Source organism: Lithobates pipiens, unplaced genomic scaffold (assembly GCF_037356315.1).
Source record: "Lithobates pipiens isolate NorthernLeopardFrog02 unplaced genomic scaffold, aLitPip1_a1.2 Scaffold_3, whole genome shotgun sequence".
NCBI classification, from domain to species: domain Eukaryota; kingdom Metazoa; phylum Chordata; class Amphibia; order Anura; family Ranidae; genus Lithobates; species Lithobates pipiens.
Window position 1 is genome coordinate 59,441,055 of NW_027507790.1, and position 8,400 is coordinate 59,449,454.

The following is an 8,400-nucleotide window of genomic DNA, read 5'->3' on the forward strand; positions in this document are numbered from 1 at the left end:
TGATTCAGACTCCATTCTGCCTCTAGCAATTTGCGCCTGCTTAGGAGGTCCGCAAACAAATTCTGAGAGCCCTTCAGATGCACTGCCGATAGTGAGGCTGTGTTCTGTTCTGCCCAGGCTAACAACAGATTGGCCAGCTCCATCAAGCTCCTGCTTCTGGTTCCCCCTTGCTTCATAATGTAGGTAACCGCTGTTGTGTTGTCTGACAACACCTGGACATGGTGGCCTCTCAAACTCTGCTGAAATGCCACTAAACCCAGAAAGATCGCCTTCAACTCCCTCCAGTTGGATGATCTTTGAGCTTCCTGTTTGGACCATACCCCCTGAGATGTCTGACCATCCAAATGGGCTCCCCAGCCCCAGGCACTTGCGTCTGTAGTAAGGCGCTTGTCCACAGGAAAGGTCCACACCAGGCCCCTTGAGAGGTTTGCCTGGTCTCTCCACCACCAAAGAGCCCTTTTCGTCCTTGACGAAATTTTTAGCTGTTTTTCCAAAGGATCCTGATGGGACCAGCTTGACAGAACCTCCCTCTGAAGGGGTCTGGAATGGAACCTGGCCCACTGAAAAGCCGGGATTGCTGCCGTAAGCAGGCCCAGAACTGCCATAGCCGTCCTGACTGAGACTGTCTGGTTGCTCTGTATCCGCTGTACAGCTAGCTGCAACTTTTCCTGTTTTTCCAACGGCAGGAAAACTTTCTGGAGAATCGAATTTAACGTATACCCCAGAAATTTCATTTCCTGTGAGGGGGTCAGGATTGACTTCTCTAGATTTAGAAGCCATCCCAGGCCCTCGAGGTGAGACTGGGCCCTCTGGAGATTGACTAGGACCTGCTCCCTGGAGTCTGCAAAAAACAAAAGGTCGTCCAGGTAAGGGACGACTGGAATCCCCTTCAATTTCAGGGGCTCCAAAGCCTCTGCCATAATCTTCGTAAAGACCCTGGGAGAGGACGAGAGTCCGAACGGCAGAGCCCTGAATTGGAGGTGCCATACCGAACTCCCCACCTTCAATGCCAGGCGCAGGAACTGCTGCGATGCCTGATGAATTGGTATATGAAGGTAGGCATCCCTCAGATCCAGGGATGCCATGAAGCAATCTGGGGTCAACAGCTTTGTGATGGAGAAAATTGTATCCATCCTGAAATGTTTGTACCGAATGAACCTGTTCAGAAATTTCAGATTCAGGATTAGACGGTACTTCCCTGAGGGTTTTTTCACCAGAAAAATATGTGAGTAAAAACCCCCGCCCTGCTGATTTACTGGGACTTGAATCAGAACCTCTTGCTGTATCAGCTCCTGTAACAACAGCTTCATTGCAGAGGCCTTCTCCTGATCCCTTGGCAATGTTGTCACGTAAAACCTGCTCGGGGGTAGTTCTGAAAACTCCAACCTGTACCCCTGATTGACAACGCTCTTCACGAACAGATTTGGAGACAGCCTGTCCCATTGTTCGCGAAAAGCTGACAGTCTCCCCCCCACTGGGGAGATATTGTCACTTGCTCTTAGGGGACTGCTCTGGGGGAGATCTAAAGAGGACTCCACCCTTGCCTTTGCCCTTCTGTGAACCCCATCTGCTCTTGCGCTCCTGGTCTTTTTTATGGGACTGCTGAAAAGCACGAAAATTCTTTTTGGCAATCTGCTTTTTCTTAACTGGAAAAGCCTTCTTTTTATCGGCTGTTCTATCCAGCACAGACTCTAACTCGGGACCAAAGAGTAAGTCACCCGAGAAGGGAAGACCACACAGCTTGACCTTAGAAGCAGTGTCCCCAGACCATGTTTTCAGCCAAACTGCTCTCCTGGCTGAATTTACAAGAGCCGAAGACCTAGCGGCCAGTTTAACCGATTCTGCTGATGCATCCGCCATGTATTTGACTGCATTCAGGATCAGTGGAAAGGACTCTAAGAGATCCTTGCGGGGTGTCCCCGCCTCAATATGGCTCTTCAGCTTCTCTACCCAACATTCCAGATTCCTGGCCACCACCGTAGCTGCCATTGCTGGTTTTAGACTGACTGACGCAGCATCCCAAGCCTTTTTAAGGATGGAGTCAGCTTTTTTGTCCATTGGGTCTTTAAGGATCCCCATATCCTCAAAGGCTAGATCCGTTCGTCTGGATACCTGCGAGAAAGCTGCATCGACTCTGGGTTTCTTGTTCCAAACCTCTGAGTCTTTATCTTCGAAGGGAAACCTTCTCTTGAGAGCTTTAGAGAAGAAAGGGGCTTTTTCTGGGTCCTTCCACTCCTTTCTCACTGAGTCTGAGAGGACCCTGTGGACTGGAAAAACTCTCCGTTTTGTTTCGTCCAACCCCTGGTACATTTTGTCATGAACTGACAGTTGTACTTTTTCTTCTTGAATTTCTAGAGTAGTGTAGATTGCTTTTAGAATATCATCTACTTCCTCTAGTGATAGCTTGAATTTGGAGCCCCTGCTATCTTCTTCCTCTTCCTCCTCCTCAGAATCCCTGAAGGAGATGAGAGTACTACCCCCTTCGTCTCCAGACTCTTCAGTTTCCACCTGTCTGGATGACGACGCCCTGGGGCTGGGCGGTAAGTTCTGAGGCTCGGTCTGTGCAGGAGGGTTTTGTATCAGGATGGACCTGACTGAACTCAAGGAGTTTGTCAGTTCTTTAACTGAAGAAAACAAATCCTTATATTGTTGAGATGTTTCCTCTTCCACCAATTCTCTGATACAATTTCTGCACATTGCCTTCTGCCATGAATCTCTGAGGGGGGTCTTGCAAGAAGGACATTTTCTCTGACCTGGTCTAGCTTTTCCTAGTGATTTTTCCTGAAATGACATACAGGTTTAACTCACTAAAAGCTCTCAACAACCAGTGCTTAACACCAAGCCAGTGCAGAGACCCACCACCAAACAGACCACTAGTGAGACCCCAGAACTAGGCTGCAAAAGGTCAGAGCGAAGTCCACCTCTGACCTGCAGCGACAGGCCCCCAAGAGGGGGGGAACAGACAAAGACATAGCCCAACAGTAAAGCAGAGGGTGCCAGTGCACCTTACGTACCTGGGCTGGACCGGTGCTAGGGGCGCCTGTCTCCGCCATAGCTGGCTTACACTCTTCCATCGTTTGAGTGAGGCAGCTATCACAAACAGCTCTGTCGTTTTAAATTTTCCCGGCCGCCGCGTCATCAGGGCCGGCCGGAAGCACGCGGTCACCTGACCCGCCCCATGATCCCTGCGTTCCAGGCGCTTGAACCACGGCGCCACGCCCCCTCAGAGCGCCCGCGCGTCACCGTGAACGACGCCGTCGCCGCCCGGGACCCGGCGCCGAAAACGGAGCCATGCCGCTGACCTGCAGCGGCCTCCGCCAGCAACAGAGCCCTCCCTGCGCTAACCAGCGGACACCGGGCACCCGACGCCGGCACTCCGAGGGTCCTTACTCCCGTGAGATGGCGGGACCAGGAGCTCCAGGAGTCCTCTCCCCGTGGAGATGCTGCTGGGGGTCAAAAAAGAAACAACCTGCAACAAAAGGTAAGCCTTACTCCCCTGCAGAGAGTGTAGCTCTCCCTGGTTCAGGCACATGCTTCCTCCAAGGAGGAAACACAATAACTGAAGCCATGGAAGAAGAGGAGGTGTTTTTAAAGTGGGCATGTGTTTCCTAATTACAAGGTGGAGCTACACTCTCTCCGGGGTTGTCCTGAAAGGCGATTTGAGAAAAAAAAAAAAAAAAAAGAAATAAACATTAAAGTTAGCCCAATTTTTTTGCATAATGTGAAAGATTAAGTTACGCCGAGTAAAAAAGATACCTAACATGTCACGCTTCAAAACTGGACATGGTCGTGGAACGGTGCCAAACTTCAGTACTTAGAAAATCCCCATTGGCGATGCTTTAAAATTTTTTACTGGTTACCGTATTTATCGGCATATAACACGGCTGGCGTATAACACGCACCCCAAGTTTAGGAGGGAAGTTTAAGGGAAAAAAAAGCAACTTACATTTAAATGCCCATCAATGCAGCCTTGTCAGTGTCATATGCAGCCTTGTCCATCGTTGCAGCCTTGTTGGTGTTATTTTCAGGTTGTATTTTTAAAAATGCTGCCGCCGAGATGTCCTGTGTATATCGGCAGTGCCCGGTAGTTCTCGGCCGCTTCGGCCCTTCTCAGCGGCCAAAAGCGGCTTTTGGACGCTGAGAAGGGCCGAAGGCGGGCAAAAGCAGCCGAGAAGGGCCGAAGGCGGCTGAAAGCCACCCACAGGCTCAAAAATCATGAAGGATCAGCGTATAACACACACCCGCGATTTTCCCTTGATTTTAAGGGGAAAAAAGTGTGCGTTATACGCCGATAAATACGATACACATTTTGAGTTACAGAGGAGGTCTAGGGCTAGTATTATTGCTCTCGCTTTAACGTTCGCGGCGCTACCTCACATGTGTGGTTTGAACACCGTTTTCATATGTGGGCGGGGCTTGCATATGGGTTCACTTCTGCATGCGAGAACAAACAACCCTTGTAATAGGAATATGGCATGATCAGTCCTCTTTACAGTGAGATATGGGGTCAATAAGACCCACACATCTCACCTCTAGGCTGGGAAGTCTGAATTAAAAAAAAATTACATAAATGATCTTGGCTTCCCACCTCAAGGTGGCGCCATTTGTTTGAATGCAGAGGCCGGGCGTGATGTCATAAGATCGCACCCGGAGTACGAACGATCATAGAGACTCCAGTGACCATCTGGTCCACGGGAAATCTCTTTGGTAAACATCCAGGGCCGGCGGATCCTTTTTCCGACTCACCAATGTAAGTGGCGAGCCGGTAGAAGCACCGGAGGATGCCACCCATAAGAACGATCAAGCAGCGGAACAGCCGCTATGAACATTCTTATGGTGTAGGGAATCCCCAGCTGAAAAAGACGATATCTGAATGATGTCTGTAGCTGCAGGCACCATTCAGATATACCCCCGCAAAATCAAGGACGTCATATGATGTACCTTGGGTAGGAAGTCGTTAAAGTGATTTTTTATTTTTTTCAAACAAAACTTTACAAACATTTTATACTTACCTCTTCAGTGCAGTTGGATCTGAACAGAGCAGCCCAGATCCTCCTCTTCTCTGGTCCCTCTTTGCAGCTGCTGGCTCCTCCCTCCTATCAAGTGCCCCCAGAGTCAGCAACTTGCTATGGGGGCACTTCAACCGAGTCACAGCTATTTATTTTTTTTACTTTTTGCTATAATAAAAAAAAAAATGTATAAATTTCCTCATCAGTTTAGGCCAATATGTATTCTCCTACATATTTTTGGTAAAGAAAAAAGAAAAAATGTGCAACAAGCATATATTAATTGGTTTGCACAAAAGTTATAGAGCCTACAAAATAGGCGATATATTTATGAAATTTTTATTATTTTTTTTTTACTAGTAATGGTGGTGATATGCAATTTTTTAAACGGGACAGCAACATTGCGACGGACAGATCGGACACTTTTTTTGGGACCATTGACATTTATACTGCGATCAGAGCTAAAAATAGCCACTGATTACTGTATAAATGTCACTGGCAGGGAAAGGGTTAACATTAGGGGGTGATCAAGGGGTTAAGTGTTCCCTAGGGAGGTGTTTATAACGGTGGGGATCCCGCATCCAATTTGCAATAGTGAACCCAGCCTGAAAGTGGCAGAATTACTAACCTCTGTTTCAATAGTCGGAGGTCTTGATTTGCTGGTATGGAATGATGTTACATCCTGGCATGGCACTGTAAATGTAATGCACACCTCAGTGGACGTCCTGCAGAAGATTGTGAACAGGCAGGTAAGGTTTTTTTTGGGGGAGGGGAGGGGGGGGGGGGTTTGCATGTCACATCTAAAAAAAATTAAATAAAATGGCCTGCCTGTTCGTATTTTATTTTTTTTAAAAGGAGAAGTGCAGGAATCAAATAAATAAAAAAAACATACATACTTACCTACCGATGCTGCAAGCTTTCCGTCAGCTTTAAGCCTGAGAACTAAGTGATCATATGACCACTGATTGCTCAGTTCAACTCTGTTCTGCCGCTCCAGTGCTAACTGGATCACAGGGATGTGGAGGGAGCCTGCTGGCAGACTACCTGTAAAGTATCACTTGGGATACATCCAAGTTCATACATCCAGTCTGAAGCAGTTCTGTGACGTCAGCCTATTTTCGGTCACAGGAGAGCACAAGTAAATGCATTCAGAGACCCATGCAAGAAGCATGACCAAAAGAGCCTTGGCCATACATTCACTTTTACAAAAAAATATAAATACACATTTTTTGCAGGTAAAAAAAAATTATATATTATAATATATATTTATTTTTTAACCACTTGCCACCCACCAATGGGCAAATGGCGGCGAACGTTGTTGCGGGGTGTCAATCTGACACCCCGCAACTACGCTCTCTGTAAAGAGTCTCTGACGGAAACTCTATCACGTGATCAGCCGTGTCCAATCACGGCTGATCACAGTGTAAATAGGAAGAGCCAGTGATCGGCTTTTCCTCACTCGCGTCTGTCAGACGCGAGCCTATCGGCTGCTCCTCTGACAGGGGGGCGTCTGTGCTGATCGATTATCAGCACAGCCCCCCCCCCCCCCCAGGATGCCCACACTGGACCACCAGGGACGCCCAACACCCTAGACCATCAGGGATGCCAGTCAGTGCCCAATATGGGCATCACTGATTGTCATGTATTGTTTGGCGCTGATTGGCATCCATCGGTACAAAACAATGCAATACAATGTCGCTTATCAGTGCCCATCCAGGCCACCTATCAGTGCCCATCCGTGCCACCTATCAGTGCCACCTATCCATGCCCAATCCGTGCCACTTCATCAGTGCCCATCAATGCCACCTCATCAGTGCCCATCAGTGCAGCCCCATCAGTGAAGGAGAAAATGTACTTATTTAGAAAGTTTTGAAACTGAAACAAAAAAAACTTTATTTTTCAAAAGTTTCAGTCTTTTTTTATTTGTTTAGCAAAAAATAAAAACCATAGAGGTGATCAAATACCACAAAAAAAAGCTCTATTTGTGTGAAAAAAAAGGTAAAAATTTCATTTGAGTAGTGTAGCATGACCGCGCAATTGTCATTCCAAGTGCGACAGCACTGAAAGCTCAAAATTGGTCTGGGCGGGAAGGTGTTTAAGTGCCCAGTATTGAAGTGGTTAAGCATCGCCTATGGAGATTTTTAAGTACCATACCATGGTGGCTGAGTGTACTACCACTTTAACATGTTACAAAAGGTGAACTTATCCTTTAAACTTTATGTCTGCTGATGGATTCCCATGAATAACTGCTCCCGATTCGGGCTGGTCCAGTCTTGGTAGATCCCCCTCTATTGGCCTAGCGGTCATCCTCATCCAGTGGCTTCAATACTTGGAGTCACTGAGAGCTGCAATCACACCGTATCAGTTAAAGCGGACCTTCAGTCATTTTTTCATCTTTCCATCTATTACATTTTCTGCCCTTGTTGTTTTAACTTTGGATAGTAAAACTTTTTTTTTTCTGTCAGTAAATACCTTATACAGCCCACTTTCTGATTCTTGTCTGATAAAAAGCCTGGGCTTATGACATGATGCAAGGCTCTCTCTCTCTCTCATTCATATAGATAGAGATAGAGAGATTGCGATGAAGGGAGGGGGGATGAAAGAGGGCCAATGAAAGCTGCAGAGCTGGAGGTGTGTCTCTGTAAATCCAGGAAGTGAACAGGCAGCAGCTTCAGCTGCCCACAGTTAAAATGGTTGCAGCCAGAATTAGTGGAGGGAGATTTCCGCAGCATATTTGGCAAGTAAAAAATTACAGTATATATAAAATAATATACAAAGTGGTTGGAGGGAAGCTTCAGAATGGCAAAGATGTATTTATTAGAATTTACATGAGCAGACTGCATAGATGAAAACGGGAGCATACAAGAAAAGTGTTCCGTGTGCCCTGTTCCAGACATAATCCTGGACAGAGGTGGGTTATGTTGGGTAAGAAAACGCAGCAATGCTTCCTCTGCGATAATTATGGGACACTCCAATAAATAAAACCTTGCAAGTCATTGTATAAACACACAGCCCCACCCCTCACAATATACACCTGACCAGGTCTTATCACATGCATGCAGATGACAGATCAGGACTGGTGTACATTCTATCCTGGTGTATGACTCCAGCCATTCATCTCTAGATCACATCCAAACAACCACAGACTGCTTACATCCCCAACACAACTTTCCATACAGTGCATGGAGATGTATTTTAAACACTGCAGCCAACATTGCTCCATTCACCTGACCTGTCAGATCTGATGACAGTTGGGATATCGATTTCTCCATTCACTATATGAACACATTGCCTGATGAGCCTCCAAAAAGGAAACTACGTGCCCCACCCGCTACCTGCACAAGGAGTTCTCTGAGCAGACATTGAAACGTCTCGTGTCACGTGTACGTAGTAC